Source organism: Equus asinus, chromosome 3 (genome assembly GCF_041296235.1).
Source record: "Equus asinus isolate D_3611 breed Donkey chromosome 3, EquAss-T2T_v2, whole genome shotgun sequence".
Lineage (NCBI taxonomy): Eukaryota > Metazoa > Chordata > Mammalia > Perissodactyla > Equidae > Equus > Equus asinus.
In genome coordinates, this window is record NC_091792.1 from 7,048,545 (window position 1) to 7,063,710 (window position 15,166).

The following is a 15,166-nucleotide window of genomic DNA, read 5'->3' on the forward strand; positions in this document are numbered from 1 at the left end:
TATTAGATTCATTCACTTTCCCAGTTTTGGGGGAATATACCCCAAAGGCTTTGCCCAGACTTATCAAATTACTACTCATGAAATCTCTTCCTCCTTCCCCCAGGAGGACACTTCCCTAACCCAGCAGAGTCAGAAAGAATTGAGAAAACTAAAATATTGTTGACTTCAATGACTTTTCCAAGAAAATGTCGTCAAACATTTAAAAATCTTTTCATGTACTTTTGATATTTTTTGTCAAAATTTGTAGCTGCAGATTTCGATTGTTCAATCAAAGGACGGTGTCCACCATGTAACACAAGTAGACAGTGCTCGTGTCAAACCAATCCACCTAATGAGATTTTCTATGAGGAAAACTTTAACGTCATTTTTCAATTCAAAGAAGCCTCTTAGCATATGTGTCCTTGTGACAACAGCTCGCTTTTCCACTCTAATTCTAAAGTAGATGGAGTGCTGAATGGAGCCTTAACATGAGTGTGTCTTTTAGCAATAGATCTGAACAATGTCATGTTATTGCTTCTTACTGACATTGTCTTTCCCTGCTTCTGAAGGGGCTGAGTCTCCTTTCTGACTTAGTCCAAACATGATTTTCTTGCACTTTCTTTAAAAGAAGGATGCTTTCTGGGGCTGGCCCCGTGGCCGAGTGGTTAAGTTCGCGCGCTCCGCTGCAGGTGGCCCAGTGTTTTGTTGGTTCGAATCCTGGGCGTGGACATGGCACTGCTCGTCAGACCACACTGAGGCAGCATCCCACATGCCACAACTAGAAGAACCCACAACGAAGAATACACAACTATGTACCAGGGGGCTTTGGGGAGAAAAAAGGAAAAAAAATAAAATCTTTAAAAAAAAAATAAAAATAAAAAAAAAAAAAAAAAGAAGGATGCTTTCTGTGGTAATACCTTTCACCAAAGCGGTTCCTAAAGGGGTGTGTCTTGTGGTGGGAGCTACTGAAAGTCCCGGTGTTGAATTACACAATCATATTCTGAGATAGTGACAGGCTTGGTTTTCTTTCAAATTCCTGCTTCCTGTAACCGAGGCCGTTTATAAGAAACAGGACATTTCAGGGAAGTGGTGCTAGAATGAACGTTTTTCAGAGTTAGATTTGCTGATCTAAAAATGTCTTTCCTCTTCTTCAAGATACAGGTGAGTGTCCGCCTTTAAATGACAAAACGCAGTAGCTGTGGGTACAAAAGAAGGCATGATGTATGAGGAAGGATTTTCTCTTAAATTGTGACCCTGTTTCCACCTCCTGATCTTGCCTATATTTAAATAAATTTAAAGCTTTCAGAATATTTTCACTTCTAGAAACTCCACAGAAAGGGGACAGGCGGGGGCAGGGAACTACCTACAACATTAAATTTAGGTTATTATGAAGAGGACAAAAGGAACCAGCTTTTAGAAGGTTTTAATAACAAAGTCCTTACGTGACGGGGCTAGCTAGACCTGCTAGTGAACATCTGGCTTTATTTGTCACTGAATTGAGGTTTGATTAAAGCCTTAAAGAAGCCAGGATTACTTGTGTGAAAAATCAACCCTACGACTTTTGCCTGGAGTACATAGGTAGTGATAACAGAAATCTATCTCTTTAGTGATGGCCTCAACAATTTTGCCAGGAAACAGGCAGATAAGGCTTGAGTATTATTTTTCTCATCTGAGAAGAACTGGCAGGAATTCTGGGTGTGGAGAACCGTAGAGAGAAAGCACTTAAAAAATTAAATTCTTTGTGTTTCTATTTCAAAGGGTCCTTTCATTAACCAATTTTGGCATTTGAACTTCTGGCTCTCGATTGCTTTGGAAAGCCACAAATTAGAGCCTTTAGAATTGTTTGGGATTCGAAGCTGGGTGAGGGTGCAGAGACGCAGGATCAGAAGAGAGGGGACTTGATGTCACAACATAATGGCACCCCTGTTCTTAGTATTTGCTTCTACCTCCCCTGCCTTTTCTTTTCTTTTGACTTAGTGCAGCTAGTACTCTTGTGAGAAACAATACCTACCTTTGGTTGGCTGATACCTCGTGGTTAAGAACCTTTTTAATTCCTTACACGTACTCACCGTTGCTCTACAAGTCTATACATGATGCTCCAGCGTAATCTCCGTGCTCTGTCGTTTCTCCTCTTTCCTCCTTGGCCTGAGATACGACTGAACTGTCCAGAGCACTAGTAATTGTACCAGGGAAGCTCTGTGCCCCTAAGTCTAGGGGGTGTGTCAGCAAATTACATGTCTGTACAGTGTGTATGATTTTGGGTGCTGGTGGGTGTAGGTTAATTTACCGCTTGAGAGACGCTCCAGACCTAAACAAATGCCAAGTCTTTATATCCACTGACCAAAATAACTTACTTTTCTCTTCCCACTTCCTCCTTCCAAACTCTCAATCTGCAGCTTCAAGAGAAGCAAAATACTAAAAATTATTCTCACGATAGTTTACTCTCTGCTTCAAATATCTTTCGAGTCTTCGATGAGTCCTCCCAGTTCTTCTCCCAACAGGAATTTTATTGTATCCTCCACTTGCACGAGTAAAAAGCCGATAATTAAACTTAAAAAATATATATTTTAAAATAAAAAAGCCATAAGTAAGTCAGGATGGATATTAAAAATTCTCATATAAAAATAATACTGTGTAATGAGCTTGCCTGACATGTTAAGCTGTAACAATCTCCCCTTAAGTGCTATGTGATCTCAGTTTGGGCTTAAAACCTGGAATTTTCCTTAAGGTTAAGTGTGTGCATTTCCAAATATTTCTGAAATCCCATGGCTCCTTCTGTTCCAAAAGAATTTCACTGGCCACTTTCTCCGAACACAGCACATGCACTACCTTTATTGTCCTTTAGTTTATTTTAGAGAATAATGGCTTTTTAGTATAAAATCTTCATCGTAAATGCTTTTCTTTCCTGAAATTTTAAGTGTCTACAGGTTCAAAAACTCTTACAAGAAGGTGCATTCCAGCTTTTGTTGTGAACTCATTCTGTATTTTTGTTACTGAGTTTGCTGCCTCTCTCTATGGGGACTCTTTCTTTCTTGTTATTGACAGTGGCATCTATTTTTGCAACGTGTTGTGATTTGCTTTGTTTGTGGAGTTCTGTGGGATAGGCAAATTGAAAAGGAAGAATATTATCTTGTGCTATCATTCTGCTATGTCTGAAGAACAGAAAGAGACAATTGTAGCTTAAATATTCATTATATGTGAATGCAATTTTCCCAAAGTATGTTATACCAACTGCTGATTTTAGGTAACACACGTCCAAACTTTGAAAACTAGAGTTATGCGTTTAGTCTAATGTGAAATAAAAATATAATTAGCTTGTAAACCTATGATTTCATGGATATTACTACTCAGGAAGATGCTAAGTAAAAAGAAAGTGAACCAATTTACTATTGACTTTAAGGAAATGATTAAATAAATAATATTACAGGCAATATGCAGCTTTGGTAAAAAAATTGTGAAGGCAGCATGTAAATGGCTAAAGTTGTGGAAGTGTTACACTAATGTGTTTGAGAAGTGAATATTTTCTGAACCAGTGCAGTGTCTTTGAACTTCACCTGTCCTTGGCTATGGAGCTCAACAGATAACACAATCTGTCAAATTTCTTAAATATAGAACATACAAAATATTTGATAGATAAAGAAATGCTTTATTAAACTTTTTTGGATGTCTATTAGGACTATTTTTAAATTTTACTTATTTATTTATTTATTTTTATGAAGGTCATAATGGTTTATAACATTGTGAAATTTCAGGTCTCTGTAATTATTTATCAGTTTCTGTAATGAACTGCCTCCTGCTTACCACCAGTAGTCTAATTTTTATCCGTCACCATATATATGTGCCCCTTTACCCCTTTTGCCCACCCTCAATGCTCTTCCCCTCTGGGAACCACTAATCTGTTCTCTTTACTCATGTGTTTGTTTGGAAGGGACTTTAGAGAACTTAACAAAACCCCCTAATTCTAGACATGAAGAAATTAAGGTCTAGCAGGGAGAGGGGACTTGCGTAAGTTCACACAGCTGGTTTATGACAGATCCAGGATTAGAACCCAGGTCTCCAAGTATGCGATGAATGGAAAGAGCCCTCGCCTGGGAGCAGGAGACTTACTGTGCAGTTGGGATCCAACATGAGGTGAACAGATCACAGACTGCGGGGAATTCAAGAACAGGCAGTATTTAAAGATCTAAGAAGCCAAGGAAGTAGGACTCTCCTCCCCACCCTAAATGACACTCTCAATCTATTCACCAAAGCTATATAATGATAGTTAATAATAACATTATAGGTATCCATTATTCATTAATACATACTTATTGTGCATGTGGCACGTTCTGTACGGCAGTCTTTTTGCTTTCGGGTTTATATACATTATCTTATTTAATACTCACGATAGTTTTGTGAGTCAGGTACTATTATTAGTAGCGTTTGCTCAATAAATGGTAATAATTATTATTTCTACCTCTTTGCTATTGTGGGGGACTGGTCTTGGCCACGCCAAGATATGTCTCTTTGGCATGAGGATTATTTGAGGCTGAGTGCTTTTGATAAACTGGGACAGGGAAGGAGGCTCTGAGGGGTGGAACTTGCTTGCCCTTTGTTAGGAGACATTTACATTGTAAAGGAACTCTCCATCTGTAAAGGTGCCTCCCTCTCTGTACCAGGAAGAAGAAAGGGGATGACCTTCTCTCTAGAAACTCTTAATCAATGCCAAAGGCAAGGACTTAAATCTGCATTTTGCTTACTGTACTTGTGTGGTAATCTCCCATGATCGACTCCCCCTCCACCCCCAACATCCTCCTTTCTCGTTAGCTGAGATGATACTTAAGGTGAGGGCTTCAGCCATTTTGGCAAGTTGCTCAGCTTGCCTGAGCCTCTCCCATGTATACATGTTATAAAGCTTTGTTTAATTTTCTCCTGCTATTCTGTCTCATGTGAATTTAATTCATTCTCCGGCCTGACAAACCCACAAAAGGTAGAGGAAATGTCTTCCTCCCCTACACTATGCTAAGCTATTAGCATGATTCCGTGACTCTACCTCACGCTATCTACTTCCTCCATCTCTGATTCCAGTCATTTACTAGAACTGTACTGATCGTCTGGTCACCTCTCCTTTGAGTGAGATGACATACCTGCCAGACCACTCCACTGAAACCCTCCTTGTCAAAGTCACTGATAAACTCTACATTGCTAAATGCAATGGTCAATTCTCACTCCTTGTCTTAGTTGACCTTCCAGCAGCATGTGACACAGACCCTCCCTCCTCCATTGCCTTCCAGGACACGGCACTCTCTTGGTTTTCCTCCTACCTTACTGATCACTCCTTCTCAGCCTTTTTGTCTGGTTCCTCCTCCTCTTCTAGACGCCATTGTGTTAGTCTCGGGGTCTCTTCCCTTATCCATCTAAATCCACTCCTTGGCGATTTCATTCAGTTCATGGTTCTAAACACTACGTATTGGTTGACAATCACCAAATTTCTATCTCCAGTCCAAACCTCTCTCTTGAACTTTTCAAATGCATATTTTCAACTGTTTATTTGATATCTGCACTTGGTATCCAATAAGCATCACATTCTCACCATGTCCATATTGGACTCCTGATCGCCTCAGTTCATGACTCCACCTTTCTGGGAGAGTGAAAGGAAAGGCCAACTCTTAGGAGAGAAGTGCATCCAGAAGAGGCTGAGTGGGAACAGACAGGGTGAGCTGAGGGGATACAGCTCTTGGAAAAACTTTGGCCAGGGAGATTCCTTGGTTCCCTCATGTCCACCCAGCCTTTCACTTTGTGTACATGCAGCTGCAGCCTAAAAAGCTTTTCCTCTGACAACTGTGACTCGGGGGAATGACCGTGTTGAGACACTGTGGGGCTTCTGAAATCTATCTATTGCATAATAGGTGATGCTTTCCTGTTCTTTCACTGTGACTTCCTTCTTCATACATGGTGGCTGCTGGCTTTCGAGTGAGAGGTATTACCAGCCTACTGGATGCTTGAGCCCATAGGCTCAATCAAGAAGTATTTAAACCATAAAAGTCTTGAAGATTGTGCCATAGATATCTCTGATATATTTTTTAGGAATCTGGAGTTTTGAAGCATTTTACCATTCTGAGAGCAAAACAGCATTATTGTAGAAAATTTAGAGAAAAAATATGATAAAAAAGAAAGGATTACCCGTAGTCCCACTAAGACATAAGCACAATAAATATTTTGATATCATTGTTTCTCTGCATAGTTATAATATTTATAATGACAAAGTTTTAAAAAGTGTAAGTTTTCAAAATTTAACTAGCTGTAATTTGACTATAATTGAGCAGTCTGATTTTTGCCTCTCAATTGAGATGCCTAGGTGTATTCAGAAGTGATTTAGCAAAACATTGTACATATTTTGGTGGCACTTCTTTCACTCATGCCACGGTCAGGCCCTTTTGGAAAGACAAGGTGAGGCTGAATTAGGTTTATACCAAATGGCTTCCTTATATTCTCCAATATATCCTATTGCTTGCCATTTTTATTTGTCAAGACCAAAAGAGATTTGTCCCGTGTCAAATTTTTCCCTTGTCAAGCACTTTGGACACCATCTGGTCTGCCTTGATGTGACATTCCTCCCCCTTGTGTATCTAAAGTAACAGACAGTGATGACCAATTGTAACTTCACTCTCACGTGGGACTCAGGAATGTGAACTTCCTCTTTTCTTGACCAGATGTTTCTGATAGCAAGCATAAAACAATGCCTATGGCATAATGCGGGAAAAAAAGAGTAGAGATCATTCCTTATTCTGCCTATTCTCTTATTATAATAAAGTCCTCTGTATTTAATGTGTTTTTTTCTTAACTAGAAAGTTCTTCTAAATCAGAAGTGGATTTAAATCTAGTGAACACAGATTTTGGGGTAAGTTTTCATTATGAGACTTTTGAACTAAATACTCTTTTCCTAATTATATAGTTATACATAGTTTTGGTAGAAAATATGAAAAGAAGGGGGAAAATAATCAAAAAGTATTACTTAGAGGCAAAGACTTAATATTTTGGTGTATTTCTTTCTGTTTATTTTCCATTTATTTTTTAAATTGTGGTAAAATACACATAAAATTGACCATCATGACCATTTTTAAGTGTACACTTTAGTGGTGTTAATTTACTTGCACATTATTGTGCTGCTGTCACTCCCATCCGTCCACGGAATTCTTTTCATCTTGCAAAACTGAAACTCTGTAGCGCTGAGCAGTAACTCTCCATTCCTCCCTCCCCAGCCCTTGGCACCCACCATTCTACTTTCTGTCTCTATGAATTTGACCACTCTAGGTACTTCATATAAGTGGAAGCATGCAATATTTGTCCTTTCGTGACTGGCTTATTTCACTTAGTATAATGTCCACAAAGTTCATCAATGTTGTAGCATTTGTTGAAATTTTCTTTTTAAGGCTGAATAATATTCCATTATTGTTTGGTATGGATATGCCACGTTTTGTTTACCCTCTCATCTGTCGATGGACACATAGGTTGCTTCCACCTTTTGGCTATTCTAAATTGCTGTTATGAACATAGTGTACAAATATCTCTTCAAATCCCTGCTTTCAATTATTTGAGCATATACTCAGAAGCGGAATTGCCGGATCATACCTTAACTCTATTTTTAATTTTTTGAGGAACCACCATACTGTTTTCCATAGCAGCTACACCGTTCTATATTCCAACCAACAGTGTGCTACGGTTCCACAATTTCTCCACATCCTGGCCAACACTTTATTGTCTGGGGTTTTTTTTCATAGTAGCCATCATAATGAATGTGAGATGGTATCTTATTGTGATTTTTATCTGCATTCCCTTAATAATCAGTGATGTTGAGCATCTTTTCATAGGCTTATTGACCATTTGTATCTTCTTTGGAGAAACATCTATCCAAGTGCTTTGATTATTTTTTTAATCAGGTTGTGTGTATTTTTGTTGCTGAGTGGTAAAAATTCTTTATATATTCAGGATATTAACTCCTTATTAGCTATATTGTTTGCAAATATTTTTTCTTTCCAAGGGTTTCCTTCTCACTCTGTTTATTGTGTCCTTTGATGCAAAGAAGTTTTTAATTTTGATGCAGTCCAATTTATCTATTTGTTCTCTTGTTGCTTGCGCTTTTGATGCCATGTGCAAGAAATCATTGCAAAATCCAATGTCATGAAGATTTCCCTTTATGTTTTCTTCTAAGAGTTTTATAGTTTTAGCTCTTATTTTTTTTTTAGTTAATTTTTGTTTATGGTAAGGGTCCAACTTAATTCTTTTGCACATGGATATCCAATTTTCCCACTATCGTTTATTGAAAAGACTGTCCTTTCCTCATTGAATGGTTTTGCCACCCTTGTTGAAAATCATTTGACTACATATGTGAGAGTTTATTTCTGGGCTCTCTGTTCTATTCCGTTGGTCTATGTGTCTGTCTTTATCCCAGTTCCACACTGTTCTGATCACTATCGTTTTGTGGTAAGTTTCAAAATGAGGAAGGATGAGGCCTCCAAATTTGTTCTTCTTTTTCAAGATTATTTTGTCTACTTATGGTCCCTTGAGCTTTCACTTTCTTTTTTCGCTTTGCATCATTCCCATGGGGAAGTGGTGTGAGCTCCACCTCCCAGGTTGCCTTCAACATTTACGACCTGGCACAAGAGATGGGGTACACACTGCTAACCGAAATGCGAGCAAAAAACTGTGATAGCAGTGAATTCTGCCAGATGAGAGTCAGGAGAAGCGCTAGAGAGGTGGCATTATAATCTAAGACTTGAAAACTGACAACTTCATTAGGCAAAAATGGGGAAAGCAGCATTCATTCGTTCATTCGTTCGTTTGTTCATTTATCCACTCACAAACCTGCTCTGAGCTTCTGCTGTGTGCTGGTCACAGCCAGCTCCAGCTGTGTGCTAGGGATTTGAAAGAGAATGAAGGAGACACTGATCACCCTCAGGAATCCCAGTCTCTTGGGAGACAGTCAAGCAGCTGATGTATGGCAGAGCTTTGTGCCAAACAAGTGCTGGGGGGCACGATTCCAGGGTCCTAAGGGCAAGCGCACGGTGGCAGGAGCTATGCTGTGTTGCAGCAGTGCTGAGCACAGCAGGTGGACTCTCCATGCCAAGTTCAGACACTTGGACTTCATCCTATGGGCAACAGCAAGCCAGCAGACATTTCTAAGTAGAGAAGTGGCACAGTACGTTTTGCTTTTAGGAGGCTATCTGGCAGTGCGAGAAGGATGGAGCGTGGGAACAGGGAAAGTGACAGGTGGCAGCAAGACCAGTCTGGAGGCTAATGGTCCAGTCTGGTGATGGAGAGGACCTGGGACAGGCAGCAACAGGAGAGACTGAGAGAACACAGGCCTTCTTTATGAGGAGAAGTTGACAGAATTCGTCAAATGTAGGACGTGTGGTGAGAATACAGTAGGAGTCAAGAGAACAGCCTGAACGAAGACTCAGGTGACGGATGTGTTCAGGACACTGCATTATTTGCAGGTGAAGGATTGGGGAGCATTTCATAAATAGATAATGTTCCTTTGGATTATCAGTATTTCTTCCACATGTTTAGTCATTCTAAAATACTCTAATAGTTCCAAAGATTTTTTTCTTCCAAGTAGCTTAAATATGCTGTGCAATGCTATATACTATTAATTTGGTTGGCAAACTCTCCATAAATAGTACAAGTGTGATTTTTATCGTTGTTATATTGAAACATCATAGATGTTGAGACAACAGATTAGTGAACTTTTTTCTATAATGAAATTCAAAGAGATTAATGAATTTTTACTGGACTTCAAAAAAGATTATTGGTCAGGTAAATAATATGCATCAATATTTTAATGTTTCCCAGAAGTTTTCAATTTCCTTAGGTCATAAATAAGTCTTGTAATTTATTTAGATTTTTTTGTCCTGTAGAGTGCCACATTTGTTTTCATTAGTAAGTAAAAATATACATCTCGTTAAAAGTGATCCCCTCTTATGCCTGTGCTATAACATGCCACCAGAAGAGGGCGGCAGTGAGACGATACAGAACTAATTTACAGGCCCTTAAATTGCAGAAAGGCGGTAAAGACCAGGTGACTGACATAAACTTTTGTTGAGCTGACGTCTTAATTAACTGACTGGTTTTCTGAGCCGGAGACTATGACATAAACGTTGTCACAGAATTTCCAGAAAATCTGATGATGTGATGTCCTTATACTACAATAAGGTAATAAATTTGTGGAAATTTCTGTTAAGGTTGATGAGGATAGACACTAAGAGAAATTCTGAAAACTTGACATCAGTTTCGAGGGAAAACATTAGAGGATGAATTAAAAGTAAGCATGTTTCTTGTCACTTCAAGAGCATAAGCAGAGAATTTAGGTTTGCAGAGACAGTAAAAGGAATCTTATTTTCTTTGAACATTACAGATATTCCTGAAATAAAAAGAGATATTCCGAACTTATCAAATATACAGTAAACAATGCATAGGATTAAGTGATAAGAGAGATTGACCAGAGTCAGCCAATATCTCTTTTTGTAAACATTTAACAACAAATATTTTTTTGAGTACCTCGTATGTGCTTAGAATTATACCAGGTACTGAATATTCCAGGCTATAGAAGGACACTCTACCACAGGGCCCCAAATAAATTAGTTTGAGCTCAATCCCAAAATTAGAAATTAAGTGAAATTGAAAATAGGACTCAAGAACAACTGGTCTTTAAGTTATTAATACTCATTTATATTATGTGGTTCCTTTAACAAGAAATAAAATAGATAAGGTAACACTTACAGATTTATGAAAAAAACATTGCAAAAGAGTATTTGAGTATTGATATGCAGCAGTAAAACATGTTGTTAGTCTGAAGTGTGCCTCCCTGACCGTCTCGACTTGACTGACGCCACGTCAGCCCCAACTGCAGCTGAGCATCTGTCCTCACTGGATCCACTCTGACCCCTAGATCCCAAAGCTGAAAAACACTTGTGTAAACATAATCCCCTACCTCATCTTTTCATTCGTCTTTACTGGCATCTCTGACATCCCCGATTCCCAGTTTGCCCAGGCTATGAGCCCACGTCTAGCCCCTCTGGCCTTCCTCTGAGTTTAGACCCCTGAGCCAAAAAGGTTATCTATGTTTTTACAAGCACTTTAGACTTGTGTTTTGTTCCTTTGACCTCCATTGTATACAGTTCTCAGATCTGGGCTGAATCATCTCTCCAGGCCAGAGCTGACACTATCTCCAGCTGACTCTGATGGGATCCATTACTGAAGAGCCATAGCTGGGCTCTCAAAGATGCTCATCGATTCTTTTATTCCTCTTTAATTGATTGTCTTTTCAATTCTCCATAGCTCCTGTTTCAATCCAGGCTCCCTCTTTTCAAGCCAAACTCACTCCCATCCCCCCAACCTCCCCTATTTCCGTCTGTTTGACGTAGGATACTGGGCTATCCATGGGGAACTCTCAGATTTTCTCTAAATCATTGGCCATTCTTTCCTCCTTCCCTTCTGCCTCAGAGGAACAATGCTCTGTCTTGTATGCAAGCCCACTCCTGTTTTCTTGAACCAACCCCCTTTTACCTCTTTTGGAATTTTTCTCATTAGTCATATCCACCTTCTTTCATCTTTTTTCTTTCTTTCTTTTTTTTTTTTTTTTTGCCTTATAACATCTTCTCCTTAGCCTACAAATGTGTTTAAATCTAATGATTCTTATGAAACATTCATTTCCCTTGAGACTGTATTCTATCTTTTTCCTTCCCTTCACAGCAGTGCTTCTCAAAACAGCAGTCTATATTTATCCCTTTCATTTCCTGTTTAACATGCATCCATCAACTTCTTCTGATCTGTCCTCTTCTGAAACACCTATTTACAAGAGCAATGAGAATTTCCCAATAACCCAATCTAGTTGCCTCTACCCAGTCTTTACCCTGGGGCTTTGTGTAGAACTTGTGCACCGTGCCACGTCTCTACTTTCCTGGTTCTCAAATTTCTAGCTGCTTCTTGTGCAGACCCCTATTCCACTATTTGGCTCCTGGGTAGAGACATTCTCTAGAAGTTCATGTCTTCATCTCCTACCTTTGCCTCCTTTAATCTCATGTAGTGGCTTCAATGACCACCCCCGTGTGGATGATTCCTCAGTTCATCCCCAGTTCTAATCTGTCTCCTGAATTGAACTCACATTTCCCACCTTGTGTAGAGAGCTGTGTTTCTCTACAAGGTTCCATGGGCACTTTAGACAGGACTGGTCTGAACTCATCATCTCCTAGTGGTGTTACAGACACCCTGGACCACCTGCTGACTCCAGTCATGATGTGCAGGGTCCTCCTGTGCCTTTGCTCTTGATGTGTCTCTGTCTCACCCCTCCTGTCTGAAGTGCATCTCTTCACACCTCATTCCTTGTTCCCCAGACCCTGCCTCTGCCATTTGCCCACTTGTTGGAGTCCTACCCATCCTTCAATGTTCAGCTCATAGTTGGCCTTCTGAACAAACAATAAATTAGCCTAATCTCCTCTTCTCCACTCTTTGCCCATTCTTTGCTTGGAATTCAACTACATCTGATCTCACTCAGTCTTGTGTTTGATACACGTCTGCGTTTGTCCTCTCTATTGAACCCTGAGCCCTAAAAGTGCTGGGACTGTGTCTTTTCATCCTTCTAGCCCCTGCAGACCCTTGCACACAGCAGAAACCTGGAAACTTTGGTTAATTTGCATTCCTGGAAGACAAGTGCCACAAACCTTAATTTTTAAGGATTTTTATTTTTGAAGAGCATGGAATTCATAATATGCAGGCTAAAAATATGGGAGAACGTAGAAAGTAAAAAAACAAATTTATGTCAAATAAAATTGACATTTTTGCCTTTGTTCTCTTTCAGTTAAGACAGATTTTTAGGGAATTACATAAAATTTCACTCTGCAAGGGGCTTATTTAGGGATGATAGAATTCTTGGAAATTAAGATTAAGTTTCATGGTCTAGGATTTTATTTTACTTTCCTTAAAATTCCTAAGTTAGCCTGCTACTGTTTCGTGGTTGCTGGCAGAAGACACGAGACTCTTGGGTCAAAGACAAAGGCTTTACTACTCAGAGCACGGCAAGCAGCATGAGCATCATGTTGACATCAGCTCCTCACGTCCTGCAAGTCCCAAAGGAGAGATGCTGAGTGGTCCAGGTGGATGTGAGGGGGCTTGTGTTGCAGCCAAGGAGCACTGAGCTTGAGGAATCCACCGCTTTTATAGCAAGCCTGTTCTTTGTCCCAGAGGGACATTACCTTGTCCTTCAAGATGGCTGCATATACAATCCTGATAACTAGCCCTGGCAAGGAGAGATTAGTCTGGCATTCTCAACGCACCCAGCCAGAACTCGCAGTCATGTCCGCAGCCCATGGTGGATTACTTCTCTCAAAAACATTCCGTAAGAGTAAGAATTATGGTTATCCTGGCACATCAGAGGGGTTCAATAAATATTTGTCAAGTCAAATTAATTAATTTGAAGAAGGGGAACCACGAGCAACTGAAAAATGTCAAACAGGGTGAATCTCCGGACGGAAAAGTTCCAGATTTCAGACCTGATTCAGGAGGTAGACTCAGAAGCGCATTGAGAACTAGGACTTTGTAGACTACCCGGCTTTGTAACCAATGCAGTTTCTAAAGGCCTTACCCCGGGGCAAGTGAGTCTGGGACTCACGTGCAGAATAATCGCTGATCAAGTCCAAATAGCCCGGGGCAATTCCTGCAGCTCAATTAAAACTGCAGCAACTGCAGCTTTTCACATCCACAGCCTTTTGCCACATACCAAATTTCATTGAAAGTTTAAAAAAACTTTAGACATTATGCCCATTTGGGAGCTTTTACCAGAAATGATTTTTACTTTCTCAAAATGGTAAGTTAAGCTACAAATCAAAGTAGATTACGGTAACAAATTTGATCAGAATTAAACACTTCCTTAGAAATTTGTAGTTGAACAAATGAAATGTCTTCCGCTCTCAGGATTCTCTTGAAGGAAAGGAATTAGCCTGAGATATCCTGTCTGAGTGAAAAGTTACGTACCTGAGGCATCCAGGTCGGAAGTCCAGAGTCCTGAGGGGATTTATTTTCACACTGAAGATTCTAACACCTGTTTCTCGGGACCGCATCAGCCCTAGTGGCTAAAAACCTTGGGCTACAGTCATACAAAGTTTTACTGTCGCATGTCTCAACTTTTAGCCTCCCCACTCCCCATGTTTTCTGGATGTTTTCCAGCCTTTACGAGCTACTGCTGTGGGTCTCTGCTCTCCATCTGCTGCTCTCGAAATCAGAGACTGATTTTCTCCAGGGTTCAAATGTTTCAGGCAACCTTAGAGAATCTGAACTTTTAAGCAGCTAGAAGTTTTTCAGATCTTCCAAGGAAAGCCTTGTTTTTAAGATCCATAATGCCCCACCCCCATCCTTCCCCTCCCAAGGAATGTCACCCAGGTTCCCTGAGGCGAGGTTAGAGGGCTTTGGAGTAACCTTCTGTTTCACTCAGACTCAAACCCATGTCCCCAGATAGGCCTTATGTCTGGGAACCCTTCCCGACCTCAAAGTGAGTTCTCAGCCTTCCTGAGGCTCTTTCCTTTTCTGTCCTCAAGTTTGTGGAAACTTTCATCATCCTTCTTGTCTTTGAAAATCTTCCCAGTAGGGATGATCATCATTGCCCTCCCCAATCAGATCCTCCTTACTACCATCCCGTTTTCACAGAATTTGTTGCAGTCTTCCCTCGTGGCTGAGATTGTCCCATGCAGATCCCCGCCCCGCCTCCCTCCATCACCACCACCAGAGTCATCGTTGCTAAACCTGATTGGACCGGGGGTGGAAAGCCCATGCCAGAGGTAACAAGTCATGGGTTGTGCTGAGACTTTCTTTGAACTAAGGATGCTGAGACTGAGATGTTTGATTGAGGGCTTGAATCAGGAGGGCACGTAAAGCTATGTCAAGTGGGTCAGATGGGGATGTTCTACAGGAGGAGTAAAGCAGACCTTGTCTGTTCTGCCACCTCTGTACCCTTTCGCCTAGCGTGGCGCCTGACAGAGCGTGGGCACTCTGTGAATTTTGATGGAATGCATAATCGGACTGTGGAGTGTGAGAGAGACACAGAGAGAGAGAGAGATTACTACTGCCTCCTACAGCTTTCCGTTTCCTGGCTCTAATCCCTCATGAGGATCTTCTGCATTTCCTGTCTTTATGTCCAGGAGATATCCCTGTGTCCATC

General features: G+C 40.4%; 1 protein-coding gene across 11 annotated transcripts in view; it reads left to right on the forward strand.

Annotated features, from left to right (window-relative positions):
* Positions 1 to 975: 975 nt before the first annotated feature.
* ALPK1 (alpha kinase 1) overlaps positions 976 to 15,166 on the forward strand; it is a 106,451-nt gene continuing 92,260 nt past the window's right edge. For 4 of the 11 annotated variants that reach the window (XR_011501848.1, XM_070504596.1, XM_014840049.3 and 1 more), the window contains exon 1: positions 990 to 1,140. The gene's annotated coding sequence lies outside the window, so the exon portion shown is untranslated. Of the gene's footprint in view, positions 1,141 to 6,806; positions 6,860 to 15,166 lie in introns of all 11 variants that reach the window. The other 7 variants (XM_070504590.1, XM_070504589.1, XM_070504592.1 and 4 more) reach the window with 4 other exon arrangements.